The 17,821-nt window shown below is 38.8% G+C and overlaps 1 long non-coding RNA gene across 1 annotated transcript in view; it reads left to right on the top strand.

Moving 5' to 3' along the window:
* LOC110263994 overlaps window positions 1,449-17,821 on the top strand; it is a 19,619-nt gene continuing 3,246 nt past the window's right edge. The window contains exons 1-2 of the long non-coding RNA XR_002349720.1: window positions 1,449-1,460; window positions 3,247-3,254. This is a non-coding gene — a long non-coding RNA (uncharacterized LOC110263994). The remainder of the gene's footprint in view (window positions 1,461-3,246; window positions 3,255-17,821) is intronic.

Here is a 17,821-nt window from a genome sequence, read left to right as displayed (position 1 = left end):
TGATTTTTGTTAGAAAGCTTTCGGTCTTAACTTAATTGGATAGTTGTCTTGAGAGAGAAGCTATCCATAATTGTAATTCTTCGGAGCCTTGAGAGAGGAATGAAAAATTCATGCTAGAAATGCTTTCTCACATTGGATTAGATTGGGGTTTGGATGGATATAGTGACATGTAATCCTACCAATAATTTGATCTATGAATTTGTGTGGTATAGTCAGTGACCGAACTTCAACTCTTCCCATGAGCAATTAAATCAAGACATTGGGCAATTGTTCATGCTTAGAAAGATCGGTGAGCTAAGACATTGGGATCCGATCATTACCCATTCTATTTACTTCCTATTCTTTAACTTCATGCTAATTCCCCATTCCCATTTAATTTCTTGCAACTTAATCTTCTGCACTTTAATTCCCTGCAATTTAATTTTCTGTTTCTTTAATTTCTTACAATTTAAGTTTCCTGCCAATTTTATTCTCTGCAATCCCAATTTCGCTTCCGATTCTGCTCAACTAGTATTATTCTCCAATTAACATTGATCAACCAACCAATCCCTGTGGGATTCGACCTCACTCTTTTGTGAGTTTTTACTTGACGACAATCTGGTGCACTTGCCAGAAGGAAATTTGTTGAGATGCAAATTCCTGCGTATCAAGTTTATGGCGCCGTTGCCGGGGATTGGTTTTGTATTGAAAATTATTAAATTGGAGGATAACTAGATTGAGCAATTTTTCTTTTCTTTTGTTAATAGTTTTTGTTTCAATTTGATTACTGCTAATTTCTACAATTTTAGTCGGTTTTCTTTGTTCATTCACTTGTTAGCACACTAACCACTAGCTGTTTGTGATATTGCCTCACTATGAAAATTCTAACGTCTTTTGGTGATTATTGTTTGAGACAAAGCCTTTTGCAAGAAAGAAAGGAGCATCCAATGTCTTTTGGTGACTATTGTTTGAGATATGGCATCTTGCAAGAAAGAAGGAAGCATCGATCATATTCTGGTCAATCAAAATTCATGAAAGACTTTCCACCACTACATAATGATTCACATCATTATGCTCATGGTGGATGGAAAAATCAAGAACATGAAATGAGGTACTTCCCAGAGCCACAACATGGTTCATATGATTATGACAACTGCAGATATTTTGACTTGGGAAGGGATTTTAATGTTGCATACCCCATGTATCAAGGACTAACATCCCGTAATTGTCCAACCAATGCACCTCCACAAAATCTCCTAGAAGTTGCAATAGAAGAACTCTCAAAGAGATACCACTTCATTGCCCAACTCAGTGAGTTTTTAGGGTAAAATATAAGAGAGGTGATTGAAGATGTGGAGATCTCAAGGAGAAATCAAGAAGAGCAAATGAGACAATTGGCACAACATTTTGTTGAGGAATTAACCAATGTCCTCCCTTGGCTAGGGGAAGAATATCATGCTATCAATCTAAGGAGTGGAGAAGTGCTTAATGAGCGTGAAATTGAGGAATTGGTAGAGCAAGTGAAAGAGATCCTTGTACTAAGTGAGCCACCAATTCAAGAAACTCTTGATGAAAAAGATGCTCCAATTGTCCAACAACACCCAAGTTCTGAGATCAAAGATGTGAAGGCAGTAGAAACAAGCACCAAAATGAGGATTGTGACCGAGAAATAAAGAACTATATATATGAAGAGGAGAAGGTCAAAGAACAATCCAACTCCTGATCCAACAAGCAAGTTCAATCAAGCCAATCATAAAAGAAAGCTTGCTGGAAGGGGTCACTCAAAGCAAGGGGCACTAACTGGCTCCTTTTTCCACTTGAGGTTATTCCTCTTAACAAATTGGAAGAAGAGGAAGAAATTCATGACCAAAATGTCAAGCTAATGACCTTAAAAGAGCACTTGTTGGGAGGCAACCCAACCAAAGGTAGTTTTTTTTCCTAGTTAATTCAATAAAAGAGTTAAGTAGATTCTCTGTATTGCAAGGAGCTAAGTTTGGTGTTCCACACCAAAACAATCCAAGGGTGAATGTGTAATTCTAAGTTTGGTTTTCCACCAAAGATTTCATTAAAAAACACATTGTAATCCTCAGCATGACTAGTCACTAGCTCCAACCAATCAGGGAAACTACTTAACAATAGTTTAATTTCTAGTTCATAGTTTGTTTTTCTAGTTCATAGTTGTTTTCTTAATAAAAGCACATGAGATTTTCTGCATGTATTGAATCTGCTGCATTAGGCAAGGAACTAAGTTTGGTGTTTGCAAACCAAATTAAGTTCAGAAATTCATAAGCATACATGCATGCTAACTGTTTTTCAAGTGCTTGGGGAACAAGCAACTTCCAATCATTTTTACAGGAATTTAATCAATCTCTTGGAATGACTATACACCATCATCCAAGGAGACAAAGAAGGATGCAAAAGCTATGGATGATGATGACAAGGAAGAAACAAGAAAATAACAAGAGGTTGTATTGTACTTAACTGTCTCTGATTTATAGTGCTTATATTGGAACTATGATTTAATCTTGTTCTCATGAACATTCATATTCTGCTTATTTCTCTTTATTTACGTTTTAGGGCTGCTAGTCTAAGTGCCTATTTCATTGTCGTCCTACTTGAATTGTATGCTGTGTCCTTGAGCTCAATAAAAGAGTTTATGAGAATTTACTGTCAAAGACAAGAGTGAAATCCAATGTGCAGAATTAAGTCCTAGTGTTGTGGTGGTATTTGTTAGCTAAGTTGGTTCATCAATAAGGTAAAAGGGCTAAGATATCTCTTGAATTATGAGCTTGAAGTGCTTTTTATAAGACTTAAATGAATTAATAAAGATCCTAAAAAGAAAAGAACGAATGAAAAAGAAAGAAAAGAGCAAATGAAGCTAGGCAGCAATAGTTTGAACCTTAAGGCATGTGTCTGTGGTGTTTCTGTGTAAGGATCTGCTTGGAGAGCTCCAAATGATACGCTTTCAACGGCATTGGAAAGTAGACATTCACGAATTTACATCAATATTTAATAGTATGGGGTGGACAGCACGTTTGAGCTTCTGAATCTGGCAATGTTCCTGACGTTGGTGTAAACGTTGGAGGTCCAATGTTGCCTCCAACGCTGCACTCCGACGACAACGACCCTGTCCCCTTCAAAGGAGCATAACCTGAGTTGCAGATGTCCAATTGAGGTAATTTCAGTTGGGTTGGAACATTGACATTCAGATCTTTCCAACCACATATAATAGTCTATAGTGGGAATGAAATTTGCAATGTTGACAAGAGGACAAAGTAACGTCCAAGGCTTGATGTGCAACATTCAGTTTAGAATTTGAAAATTTAGCATCCACGCGCATACGTCAGTAACGCGCACGTGTGGATGTGTGAACATTTGAGGTCCAACGTTACCTCAAATGCTACCTCCAATGTCCGCATTAAAATTTCAAAAATGGGAGTTGGGAATTTTGCAACGACACATACGCGTCATTGTACGCGTTAATGACGTGTACGCGTGAACATACTTTTTCAGCCCAACCACGCGCACGTATACGGCACGCGCACGCATGAAATGGAAAATTTGACCATTCACGCGTATGTTGGCCCTCCAAGGTTGAGTCAAACGTCAATGACAGCAAACCAGAAACCATTTTTCAAAGGATGTTTGGATCAACGTTTGCCTTCAAACGTGATCACCAACGTTAAAGCCAATTCAATTCCAAATTGCACCTATACAGAATATGAAAGTTTGTTGCCAATGCCCATCACTAAGAATCATTCCTCATTGCTTCAATCAAGGCCAAGGCCCACATCCAAATACTTGATCCAATTGAAAATGAGAAGAGGGTAATAAATAGAAGAATTATTGAAGATTGAAGGAGCTCTCGGGAGGCCCTGAAGGGGCTCTAGGGGTTCAGACCCTGATTTTCATTTTACTCTGCAATTTTTCCTTTAGTTTGATGTACTTTCTTTTTCTGCAATTTTTCCTTTTGTACTTCTTTACTTTTCTGCATTTTCTTTTTTTGTAAAATTGAATTGAGCCATAAACAACTAATCCCATTTCATTGGGTTAGGGAGCTCTATTGTAATTCAATGGATCAATAGTAGTTTTCATCTTCTTCTTCTTTCTTTTCTCTTGATTTTTGTTTGAAAGCTTTCGGTCTTAATTTAATTCGATAGTTATCTTGAGAGACAAGCTATCCATAATTGGAATTCTTTGGATCCTTGAGAGAGGAAAGGAGAATTCATGCTAGAATTGCTTTCTCATATTGGATTAGATTGGGGTTTGGATGGATATAGTGACATGTAATCCTACCAATACGTTGATCTATGAATTTGTGTGTATAGTCAGTGACTAAACTTTAACTCTTCCCATGAGTAATTAAATTAGGACATTGGGCAATTGTTCATGCTTAGAGAGATCGGTGAGCCAAGACATTGGGATCCGATCATCTAAGATTGCCAAGCAATGTCAATGAATGCATTGATTGAGGAAGAGATGAAAATGATTTGATCCGGAGAGTTCAATATCTCCCAAAATCCAATGAATCCCCTTCTCTGATCTTACCCATTCTATTTACTTCTTATTCTTTAACTTCATGCTAATTCCCCATTCCAATTTAATTTCTTGCAATTTAAGCTTCTGTACTTTAATTCCCTGCAATTTAATTTTCTTTTTCTTTAATTTCTTGCAATTTAAGTTTTCCGCCAATTTTATTCTCTGCAATCCCAATTTCGCTTCTGATTCCGCTCAACTAGTATAATTCTCCAATTAACATTGATCAACCAACCAATCCCTGTGGAATTTGACCTCAATCTTTTGTGAGTTTTTACTTGACGACAATCCGGTGCACTTATCGGAAGGAAATTTGTTGAGAGGTAAGTTTCCGCGTATCAATTGCTCAATAAGCTTAAATAAAATTCTAAAAGAAAAGAAATAATAAAACGCATGAGATTTTGAGTTATATATGTTGAGTTTTCTAGTTACTTTGATGTGGTAGCACTATCTCAATTTCTAAATATATGAATTAACTGTGCATGTTTGATTTTGGAGTTGAGAATTGGTAGCACAAATCCCCACGCTTCGTACAACTGAACCATCAAGTGCACTGGGTCATCTAAGTAATACCTGAGCGAGTCAGGGTCGATCCCACGAGGATTGTGGCTTGAACAAAGCTATGGTTGTCTTGCAGGTCTTAGTCAGGTGGAATCAGAAAGAGTTGTATTATGTAAACCTTGAATGATTATGTGTCATAAATGTTGAAAAGGGTAAAACTAATTGGATTAGCTATTAGGAATTTTATGATGAAAGAGAAAAACACAAAAAAGACTCAAAATTTAAAATTTTTAGATGTAGAACCCCTTTATTTTCGAAAATTTGGAGGGAAACACCAAGGGACACCAAACTTAAAAATTTTAAGATCAAAACACATGCAAGACTCAAGAACACCTTTAAGACTCACAAGAACACAAAGAAAAAAATTTAAAGACTCAAAGAACACAAGAACAAAACAAGAACACTAAACTTAAAATTTTTAGAAAGCCCAAAATACAATTTTCGAGAAACACAAAGAAAGACACAAGAAAACACTAAAATTAAAAACTTAACACAAGATTAAACCAAGGAACAATTATTTTTGAAAATTTTTAGGAAATAGGACTCAAGACCACGAAATTACCAAGAACATAGACACATTCAAAGAACAAAGATTAAACAAAGAAAATAAAAATATTTTTGAAAAACTTTTTGTGATTTTTGAAAATTTTGAAGAAGAAGAAAATAAAAATAAAAGACTCAAATCAAAATTATTCTCTTGCAAAAATCAGAAACTCAATGATGAGCGGATAATTTATACGCTTTTTGGCATTGTTTTTAGTATGTTTTTAGTATATTTTAGTTAGTTTTTATTATGTTTTATTAGTTTTTATTCAAAAATCACATTTCTGGACTTTACTATGAATTTGTGTACTTTTCTGTGATTTCAGGTATTTTCTGGCTGAAATTGAGGGACCTGAGCAAAAATCTGATTCAGAGGCTGAAAAAGAACTGCAGATGCTATTGGATTCTGACCTCCCTGCACTCGAAGTGGATTTTCTGGAGCTACAGAAATCCAATTGTCGCGCTCTCAATCGCTTTAGAAAGTAGACATCCTGGGCTTTCCAGAAATATATAATAGTCTATACTTTGCCTCAGATTTGATGGCCCAAAGCGGCGTTCAAAGTCAGCATAAAAATTTTGGCGTCAAAACGCCAAAATTGGCATAAAAGCTGTAGTTAAACGCCCAAACTGGCACAAAAGCTGGCGTTTAACTCCAAGAAAAGTCTCTACATGTGAAATCTTCAATGCTCAGCCCAAGCACACACCAAGTGGGCCCGGAAGTGGATTCTGCATCATTTACTCATTTCTGTAAACCCTAGGCTACTAGTTTTCTATAAATAGGACCTTTTGCTATTGTATTTACACACCTCATAACACTTTACACGTTTCATATTGTATTCTCTACGGCATGAGTCTCTAAACTCCATGGTTGGGGGTGAGGAGCTCTGCTGTGTCTCGATGAATTAATACAATTACTACTGTTTTCTATTCTATCACGCTTGTTTCTATTCTAAGATATTCACTCGCACTTCAACCTGATGAATGTGATGATCCGTGACACTCATCATTATTCTCCCCAATGAACGCATGCCTGACAACCACCTCCGTTCTATCTACAATAGCTTGAGTGCATATCTCTTGGGTTTCTAATCTAAGATTAGATCCTTCGTGGTATAGGCTAGAATTATTGGTGGCTATTCCTGAGATCCGGAAAGTTTAAACCTTGTCTGTGGTATTTCGAGTAGGATCTGGGAAGGGATGACTGTGACGAGCTTCAAACTCACGAGTGCTGGGCGTAGTGACAGACGCAAAAGGATCAATGGATCCTATTCCAACATGAGTGAGAACCGACAGATGATTAGCCGTACGGTGACAGCGCATTTGGACCATTTTCACTGAGAGGACGGATGGTAGCCATTGACAACGGTAATCCACCAACATACAACTTGCCATGGAAGGAGCCTTGCGTATGTGAAGAAGAAGACAGTAGGAAAGCAGAGATTCAGAAGACAGAGCATCTCCAAAACCTCAACATGTTCTCCATTACTGCATAACAAGTATTTATTTCATGTTCTTTTACTTTTTACAATTAAAACTAAGAATCATCACTGATATCCTGACTAAGAATTACAAGATAAACAAGATAACCAACAATCCCCGGAAAGGGCGCCAAAAACTTGGTAGCACGAATCCCCATGCTTTGTACTGAACCAGCAAGTATACTAGGTCACCCAAGTAATACCTGAACGAGTCAGGGTCGATCCCATGAGGATTGTGGCTTGAAGCAAGCTATGGTTGTCTTGCAGGTCTTAGTCAGGTAGAATCAGAAGGACTTGTATTATGTAAACCTTGAATGATTATATGTCATAAATGTTGAAAAGGGTAAAACAATTCGATTAGCTATTAAGAATAATATGCTGGGAATAGAGTTAAGAGTTGGAGTTGCTTTGTCTTTCTGGATTAACTCTGGTACTACTGCTCTCTTTACTTGTGAGTGATTTCTTCAATGGCAGGCTGTATGTGATTGACACTGGTTTGAGCAGCTGCCAATACTCCTCCGGATCTAAACCCCAGGTTTAGTGCACATCCATCTCTACTTGAGGGTGAAGCTCATACAGTTCATTCTCCTTGATGATCCTACTCAAAATGCCACAGACAAGGTTGAATCTTCCGGATCGGAGGAATGATGCACCTTTGGTTCTAGCCTCTACCATAGAGACCCTAATCTCCCCGTAAATCGGCTGAACTGATGTCTCGAGAAGTTCCTAACGAAGTCATGGATTAACCGTCTAAGAGAGGTGTATTCAAGCTGGTGGTTCATCATTGTCCGATGAAAGATGCACTTTGAACCCATGTAGAATGTGATAACCTTATGCCGGTTCAATGCATTCATAGTGTTGAAGAACGAAAACACATCTTAGAATTAATCAAACACAGATCGAAGAGAAACCGTAATACTTTTATTAATTAATATTACTCAACAGGGCTCCTCCCCTCAACCTAGGAGGTTTAGAAACTCATACTTATGTGAAAACAATGGTAAAAACGTGTATGGTGTATGACTTATTCGAATGATTATGTAAAATACACTTTAAATACTAAACAGATGACTAGTAAGTGTAAAATAGTCTATTTAGTGCTAAAATCCACTTTTGGGGCCCACTTGGTGAGTGTTTGGGCTGAGCTTTGATGAGATCCATGTGCTATGAGGCTCCTTGGGCGTGGAATGCCAGCTGGGGGTCCTCTCTGGGACTTTGGACACTGGGCTCTGCTCTTTGGGTGCTGGACGCCTGGAAGGGGGCAGGAAGCTAGCGATGGACGCCAGTTTTGGGCCTTCTAATTCGAAGCAAAGTATGAACTATTATATAATTCTGGAAAGCTCTAGAAGTCAGCTTTCCATAGCCATTAAGAGCGCTCCATTTGGACTTCTGTAGCTCTAGAAAATCTCTTTCGAATTCAGGCAGGTCAGATCTTGATAGCATCTGCAGTGCTTTCTCTGTCTCTAAATCATACTTCTACGCCAACTCCTCAATTTTAGCCAAAAAATACCTGAAATTGTCCAAAAACACAAAAACTCATAGTGGAATCCAAAAATGTGAATTTAACACTAAAACCTATAAAAACTCAATAAAAACTAAATAAAAACTACCAAAAACTATACGAAAACGATGTCAAAAAGCATATAAAATATCTTATTTGGAGCCAACATTCCTAAATTTCAACTTCAAATATGCACTGTTTAATTCATACATCTAGAAAACAAAAGCAAATGACACCACATCAAACTAATTAAACTAATCTTATTTTAAACTTGAAATTCATGCATCTCTCAATTATTTTCAATAAAAATTTTTATTTAAGCAAGGTGAGAGATATATGGTACATTTTACAACTTAAAGACATCAATGCAAATTATCATGTAACTAGAGCAAGAAAATAGAAAATAAAATAGATAGAAATCAGAAAAATAACTGACAAGGAGATAAAGAGAACAAATCCACCTAGATGATGATGGCTACTACTCCTCCTTAAGGATCCAATGTCATGCTTTATCTCTTCTATGTTACTCCTTTGTCTCTGTTGAGGTGGCTGCACAATTTTATGTGCATGCTCTCTAGTTTGCTCCATCCTCTTCTTCTATACTTAAGAGTGGTAGAAGTCATAAAGCAAAGCTTTTGCAACCCTATACTTAAGAGTTTTTCTTGTCCTCGAGCAAATATTATCAATAAGGAAGAAGGTGGGGTAGGAGGAGCTTCTGTGGGACCTCTTGGTCTTGAGAGGCTAGGGAATCACAGATTCCTTGTTTCTTTGCACTGGCGTTTGAACGCCCAGGGGCTGCTCTCTGACTAGCGTTCAATGCTAGCAATGCTCCCCTTTTGGGGTGTTGAAAGCCCAGGAGGGCTTCCTCACTGGCGTTCAACTTTAACACTCCACTTGGAGTGTTCTGTTTTCACTGCTGTGAAATCTGTCTCTTGACTGATGCATATGATCATGACTATGACAACTGAAAGGAAAAACAAAATGAAAATAAATGGTTGAGGCATTAAATGCCAGTTCCTCTATCCTTGCTGGCGTTCAACGCCAGCTTCCCTGGGATGGTGGGTGTTGAACACCCAGTGAAGGCTTCTCCACTGGCATTCAATGCCTTCTCATTCTCCTCTAATTCAGCCTCAACCTCCATGGTTATGGCCTTGCACTCTTCTCTAGGATTAACCTCAGTATTACTAAAAAGAGTGTCTGAAGGGATCTCAGGGATCCTCTTGCTCAGTTAACCAACTTGCACCTCCAAGTTTCTAATGGAAGACCTTGTTTCATTAAATAAACTATGGGTGGTTTTACTGGGATTGGAGACTAGAGTGGCTAATTCAGAGAGGCTCTGCTTAGAGGTCTCCATATTCCCTTGAGAAGATGGGAATGGTGGTCTATTATTGAACCTATTCTGGTTCCTACCACCTTGGTTGTTGAAACCTTACTGAGGTTTCTGAAGATCCTTCCATGAAAGGTTAGGTTGGCTCCCCCATGAAGGGTTGTAAGTGTTTCCATAGGGTTCTCCCATGTAATTCACCTCCTCCATGGTAGGTTGATCAGGATCATAGGCTTCTTCTCAAGAGAAGCCTCCTGAGCACTGCCAGCTGCAATTTACATCCAAGTGAGATGTTGAGAGATCATGTTGACCTGTTGGGTCAAGATCTTATTCTGAGCCAAGATGGCATTTAGAGTCTCAACTTCATGAACTCCTTTCTTATAAGAGATTCCATGGTTTACAAGATTCCTCTCAGAGGTGTACATGAATTGTGTAAGAACCGCAATTAATCAACCGGTTAATTAAGTAATTAATGTTGCCCAAATTAGATTCCAAAAAGTTAGAGTGAGAATTTGAGGATTTAAAGGTGATTTTTGGACTCAGTAGGTCTTTATGAGTCAGAAAATGTGCTTTCTGCGAAAAACCGTGAAAAACCATGAACCGGTAGTTAAACCGGTTGAACCGGTTCAAGTCTGCCTGGTACCGCATGAGAAAAAGTGAAAACCGGCGAAAACCTTAGAAAAATATTAGAAATGGAAAACCGGGCGTTAATTTTAAAAGGTTTGACCCGAAGTTAGGCCAAACGGGCTAAAAATGCTAACAAGTTGGACCGGGCCCAAGTTGGGCCCAAGCCCAACACATAAAAGGCTCATTAAATGAACCAAACCAGCCACAACACTAAACAAACACACTCATACATGCTGAAAAGAGAAGAAGAGAGAAACCCTTTTGGTTACTAATCATCATCTTCTTCTAAAGCTCATATCTTGAGCTAGAGAGCTCCGATCGCCGCACCGTTTGTGGCTACGCGTTCCTCGTGGAGAGCTCTACAAAACCTATATAAGAAACTGGTAAGAAAATCTCGAATCCTTCTCAGTTTCTCTCGTCAAAATTTTGGGTATATAGGGTTTTGGATTAAATGAGTTTTTGTGATTCTTGGTATTTAGGTTTGCTCTAATCCTTGCTTAGCCTTAGATTCTTGCTAGTAAATCTATTGGAGAAGGTAAGAGATACTAAACCCTTGTAAAATTATGTTTAATTGGAACCCTAGTTTGATTTGAGGTGATTTATATGTATATAGTTTGATTATTGTGGCTTTGGGAGCTCTTGGAACTTAATTGTGCTTAGTGGAGTGGAAGTGAAAGCTTGAAATTTTGGTTGAAAGCTATTTGGTGATCAATTTGAGTCTTGGTGCATAAAAGAGAATCAGCCAAGCTATGGTTTTGGTTTCTGATGAGCGGATAATTTATACCCTTTTTGGCATTGTTTTTAGTATGTTTTTAGTATATTTTAGTTAGTTTTTATTATTTTTTTTTAGTTTTTAAATAAAAATCACTCTTCTGGACTTTACTATGAGTTTGTGCTTTTTTCTGTGATTTCAGGTATTTTCTGGCTGAAATTGAGGGACCTGAGCAAAAATCTGATTCAGAGGCTGAAAAAGGACTGCAGATGCTGTTGGATTCTGACCTCCCTACACTAGAAGTGGGTTTTCTGGAGCTATAGAAGCCCAATTGGCGCGCTCTCAATTGCGTTGGAAAGTAGACATCCTGGGCTTTCCAGCAATATATAATAGTTCATACTTTGCCCGAGATTTGATGGCCCAAACAGGCGTTCCAAGTCAGCTCAAGAATTCTGGCGTATAACGCCAGAACTCGCACAAAAGCTGGAGTTAAACGCCCAAACTGGCACAAAAGCTGGCGTTTAACTCCAAGAAAAGTCTCTACACATAGAAGTTTCAATGCTCAGCCCAAGCACACACCAAGTGGGCCTGGAAGAAGATTTATGCATTAATTACTCATTTCTGTAACCCTAGGCTACTAGTTTTCTATAAATAAGACCTTTTGCTATTGTATTTTCATCTTTGGACATTAGTCCCTAGACCTTAGAGGCTAGCCATTCGGCCATGCTTACACCATTATCACTTTTATATTTTCAACGGTGGAGTTTCTACACACCATAGATTAAGGTGTGGAGCTCTGCTGTTCTTCATGAATTAATACAAGTACTCTTGTTTTTCTATTCAACTAAAGTCTATTTCTTCTCCAAGATATTCATTCACACCCAAGAACATGATGAATGTGATGATTATGTGCACTCATCACCATTCTCACCTATGAATGAGTCACTGACAACCACTTCTGTTCTACATGTAAACAAGCTTGATTGTGTATCTCTTAGGTTTCTAATCTAAGATTGGAACCTTCGTGGTATAGGCTAGAACTATTGGCGGCCATTCCTGAGATTCGGAACGTCTAAACCTTGTCTGTGGCATTCTAAGTAGGATCTGGGAAGGGATGACTGTGACGAGCTTCAAACTCGCGATTGTTTGGCGTGTGACAGACGCAAAAGGATCAATGGATCCTATTCCAACATGATCGAGAATCGACAGATGATTAGCCGTGCGGTGACAGCGTGCGTAGAACATTGTCACTGAGAGGAAAGGAAGTAAGCCATTGACAACGGTGATGCCCAACATAAAGCTTGCCATGGAAAGGAGTATGAATGATTGGAAGAAGGCAATAGGAAAGCAGAGGTTCAGGAGGAACAAAGCATCTTCATACGCTTATCTAAAATTCTCACCAATTTTTTTTTCTATTTTGTTCTTCAGAGTTTTGAAGAATGAATTCTAGAGTTTCATGATGATCTGTTGAAGTCTGGTTGGCTGTGAAGCCATGTCTAATCTTATTGGACCAAGGTTTCAACTTATCATCACAAGAGCTTGTTGATTTCTATCAATTTTGCTGTTGTTAGCAATAATCTGCTAAAGCTTGGCTGGCCATTGGCCATGTCTAGTGTTTTGGACCGGAGCTTTCATTGAAAGCTTGGCTGGCTAGTAAGCCATGTCTAATTCCTGGACCGGAGTCTTAGACTAACATTGCAATGATTCTTGGAATTCTTATTAAAAATTTTGAATCCCTTTATTTTCTTTTCCACTCAATTTTTGAAAAACCACAAAAAAATTTATAAAATCATAAAAATCAAAAATATTTTATGTTTCTTGTTTGAGTCTAGTGTCTAATTTTAAGTTTGGCGTCAATTGCATGCCTCTAATTTTCGAAAATTACATGCATTGTGTTCTTCATTAATCTTCAAGTTGTTCTTGATGATTTCATTGCTCTGATCTTTAAATTCTCTTGTTTTGTGTGTTTTGTTGTTTCTCATATGCATTCTCAATTTGTTAGTGTCTCTTATAGGAAAATTTTTAAGTTTGGTGTCCTGGATGCATTGTTTATTTGATTTGAGTTTCCTAAGATTAGTTGTTGATGCCAGGACATTTTGGCCAGTTTCACTGACCTTTTCTTTACCGTTTTAGGATAGTTTCATGCATTTTCTTAGGAAATAAGCAAGTTTTGGGTAGAATTTCACTTACATCTTGATTTAAGCATATATTGTGCACTTTACATGATTTCATGAGAATTTTGCATGAATTAGATGACAAATTGGATGATGCATGTCTTAGGATGTGGATTAGAACTTTGATGCACTTTATTACTTGATTTCAGGACAAAGGAAGCAAGAGAGAGCCACGATTAGCAGCCACGTTAGTCTAACTAACGTGACCACCAACGTGGAATGGGAGCTAGCTTGCAACGTTAATGAGAAAAGTAATCGCCAAAAACGTCCTCGAAAGCCATCATAGCCCACGTTAAGAGTCACGTTAACTAAGTTAATGTGAACTCTAACGTGGAAGAAAGAAATAAGGCCAACGTTAGTGACACTCACCTTTGTCACCAATGTTGGACCAAGCTCATAAGTGGCCACATTAAGAGCCACGTTAACTCAGTTAACATGGACTCTAACGTTGGGAAGCAAAAGAGAAGCCAACGTTAGTGACACTCACCTTTGTCACTAACGTTGGAGATGGCTATCATTACCACGTTAGAAGCCATGTTAACTTAGTTAACGTGGACTCTAACGAGGGAAGTAGGGGCACCTTGGAACGTTAGTGACAAAGGTAAGTGTCACTAACGTTCTCGAAGAATTGGCAACCCTACGTTAAGAGCCACGTTAACTAAGTTAACATGAACTCTAACGTAGGGAGGGAGGACTCTCAACATTATTGGAAAAGGTGAGTCCCAATAATGTGTTCGAAGGACCAAGAGGCAAAGTTAGTGGTCATGTTGGTGCCACTAACGTTGAAGTTAACGTGGATCATCCCTGGGTGAAGAACGTTAGTGAAAAAGGTGATTGACACTAACGTTCTCGAACCCACGCTCTCACTTAACGTTAACGCCACTAACGTCCTGAGCTAAAGACCCTTCCTACTTCACACTTTCTCTCTGCAAGTAAAGCTAAGCCGACTGCAGAAGATAACTGCTTCCAAAGGCCCATATCTAAGACTTGAAGAATCAACTAGAAGATCAGAAGAGTAGTATATATAGGGGTAGTTTTGAATCAGGAAACAACTTTTGGGGGAGTGAGGGAAAATTGAGAATTACTCTCTCTATAATTTACTTTCTCTGCACTTCTAGTTCTAGTTTTCATGATGTATTCTCCATCTTTGTTTTCCATTTTCAGAGCTATGAATAACTAAACCCCTTTCATTGGGTTAGGGAGCTCTGTTGTAATTTGATGGATCAATACTAATTTTCATTACTCTTCTTCTATCTTTTCTCTTGATTTTACTAGAAAGCTTTCAATCTTCGTCCAATTGGGTAGTTATCTTGGAAAAGAAGCTATTCATACTTGGATCTCTTCTGAACCTTGGAAGAGGAATGAAGAGATCATGCTAGAAATGCTTTCTCATGTTGGACCAAATTGGGTTTGGTTGGGTATGGTGACTGTAATCCTACCAACACTTGATTTGGGAATGTATGTGGTATAATCAGTGACCATACTTCATCTCTTCTCATGAGCAATTGACCAAGGAATTGGCTATTGATCAAGATTTGAGAGATTGAATTACCAAGAAATTGGAATTTCATCACTTAAGATTGCCAAGGAGATCAATGAATGCATTGATTCAGAGAATGCAACATCTCCTAAACCCAATGAATCCCCATTTCTGATCTACTCATTCTCTTTAATTTCTGTAATTTACTTTCATGAGCATCTTCCCCATTCCTATTTACAATTCTGCAATTTACTTTCCCTCATTTACTTTCAGCTCTTTACTTCCAGCATTTATATTTTCTGCTATTTACTTTCCCGCCATTTAATTTCCTGCAACCCTCAAACCAAATTCTGCTTCGCTCAACTAGAACATTCCTCTAATTTAAGTTGCTTGAACAATCAATCCCTGTGGGATTCGACCTTACTCTATTGTGAGTTTTTACTTGACGATAATTCGGTATACTTGCCGAAGGAAAATTGTTGAGAGACAAGTTTCCGTGCTATCAAGTTTACGGCGCCGTTGCCGGGGATTGATTTTGTATCAACAATGACTAAATTGGAGGATAACTAGATTGAGCATTTTTCTTTTGTTTGATTTAAATTTCTGTTTGAGTTAATTACTTTCAGTTTTGGTTATTTTCCTCCCTTCCCCCTACTCCTTTTTCTTAGTTATTTACCATTCAGTTCACTAACCCACTAACTGTTTGATATATTACATCACTCACACTAACAGCAATTTTAACAAGAGTACTTTCTGCATCTATTTCCTTGCTTGTGCCTTGTTGGTTGTATGACAGGGAGAAGAAGCGGGGCTTCAACTTCCTTTGATTCTGAACCTGAGAGGACCTTCCTTAGATTAAGGAGGGCAGCAAGAGGAAAGAGAGCAGTTGGTGCTGAGAGAGAAGAGGGGTACTTTGAATTGGACATGGATGAAAACATGGAGAACCATCATGAAGAAGAGGCTCACAACCATGGTAGAGAAGGTCCAACGCATCAGGCTGGACAAGAGAGAAGTGTTCTGGGTTCTTACATCAACCCAAACCCAGGAAACTGTGGAAGCAGCATCCAAAGGCCGACCATACATGCCAACAACTTTGAACTAAAACCACAACTCATCACCCTTGTTCAGAACAATTGTTCATTCGGAGGAGGTGTCCAAGAAGACCCCAATCAACATCTAACCACCTTCCTGAGGATATGTGATACTATGAAGTCTAATGGTGTTCATTCTAACACCTATGGACTACATCTGTTCCCTTTCTCACTTAAGGACAAGGCATCTAAATGGCTGGAATCCTTCCCAAAGGAGAGTTTAGCAACCTGGGAAGATGTGGTGAACAAATTCTTGGCAAGATTCTATCCTCCTCAACGGATCAACAGGCTGAGAGCTGAGGTGCAAACATTCAAGCAGCAGGATGGTGAGACTCTATATGAAGCATGGGAGAGGTTTAAGGACCTGACAAGAAGGTGTCCACCAGATATGTTCAATGAATGGGTGCAACTACACATTTTCTATGAAGGCCTCTCTTATGAATCAAAGAAGGCAATAGACCATTCATCCGGGGGATCTCTAAACAAGAAAAAGACCATTGAAGAAGCCATAGATGTCATTGAGACTGTAGCGGAGAATGACTACTTCTATTCTTCTGAAAGAGGCAACACTAGAGGAGTAATGGAGCTAAACAATGTCGATGCACTGCTGGCCCAAAACAAGCTTATTACCAAGCAGCTGCCTGACCTCACCAAGAAGATGGAAAAGAACCAAGTGGCAGCAATCACCACCTCCTCAGCAACCCAAGAGGGAGTGAATGCTGAGGTAGAAGAGGAGCAAGAACAAGCCAACTACATTGGAAACTCACCCAGGCAGACCCATGATCCTTACTCCAAAACGTACAACCCTGGTTGGAGGAATCACCCAAACATTGGGTGGGGAAATCAACAAGATCAAAGCCAAGATCAGAGACGTCACAACCCCAACAACCATGTAGCTCACCAATATTCCACACAGAGATCATATCAACACCACCCTAACAACACCTCTCCACATCCATACCAAAACCAAAATCTCACCTATCCACTCTCAACTCACCATCATCTGAAGATAGACTCTCCAAAATTGAGACTCTGCTTGAGGGCAAAGAGATTCAAGATAATAAGGTATTCAAAGAGGAGGTGCGAGCTAGTATCAAGAACCAGGGGGACACCATCAAGAGGCTGGAATTTCAAGTGGGATACTTATCTGAAAAGATTCCCAAACCTACTGATAGCTTCCCAAGTGACACAGAGAAAAATCCGAGAGGTGAAGCAAAGAAAGTCAGATGGGAAGATTGCAAGATGGTTACTATAAGTAATAAGGAGACTGAGGAAAAGCAAAACAAGCTATTAGAACAACTTGGAGAGACATCGGCAGAGAAACAGGAAAAGGATCACCAAGAACCCAAAATTTCACAAAAAGAGCTGACATAGAAGGAGCTGTTGAAACTCTATGCACCTTTTCCCCAATTACTCAATGGTGCTGTAGAGAAGAGAATATACTCAAGGTTTCTTGACCTATTTGCATCCCTCCATGTAAACATACCATTCATCAAGGCCCACCAACAAATGCCCTCATATATTAAGTATATGAAGGAGCTGCTGACCAGGAAAAGCTCACTCAAGGGAGGACAAACAATAGTGATGAATAAGGAGTGCAGTGCTCTCATTCAACCAGAGTTGCCTATAAAAACGAAGGACCCAGGGAGTTTTCACATCCCCTGTGCCATAGGAGAAAAAATGTTTTATAAAGCACTCTGCGATTTGGGAGCAAGCATCAACTTAATGCCTTTATCCCTTATGAAAAGGCTGCAGATCAATGAGATAATACCCACAGATGTAGTTATTAGGCTGGCTGACAAAACTCAAAAACAA

Source organism: Arachis ipaensis, chromosome B06, assembly GCF_000816755.2.
Source record: "Arachis ipaensis cultivar K30076 chromosome B06, Araip1.1, whole genome shotgun sequence".
NCBI classification, from domain to species: domain Eukaryota; kingdom Viridiplantae; phylum Streptophyta; class Magnoliopsida; order Fabales; family Fabaceae; genus Arachis; species Arachis ipaensis.
Note: the sequence above shows the minus strand (reverse complement) of the source record. Positions and strands in the feature narration are given on the sequence as shown.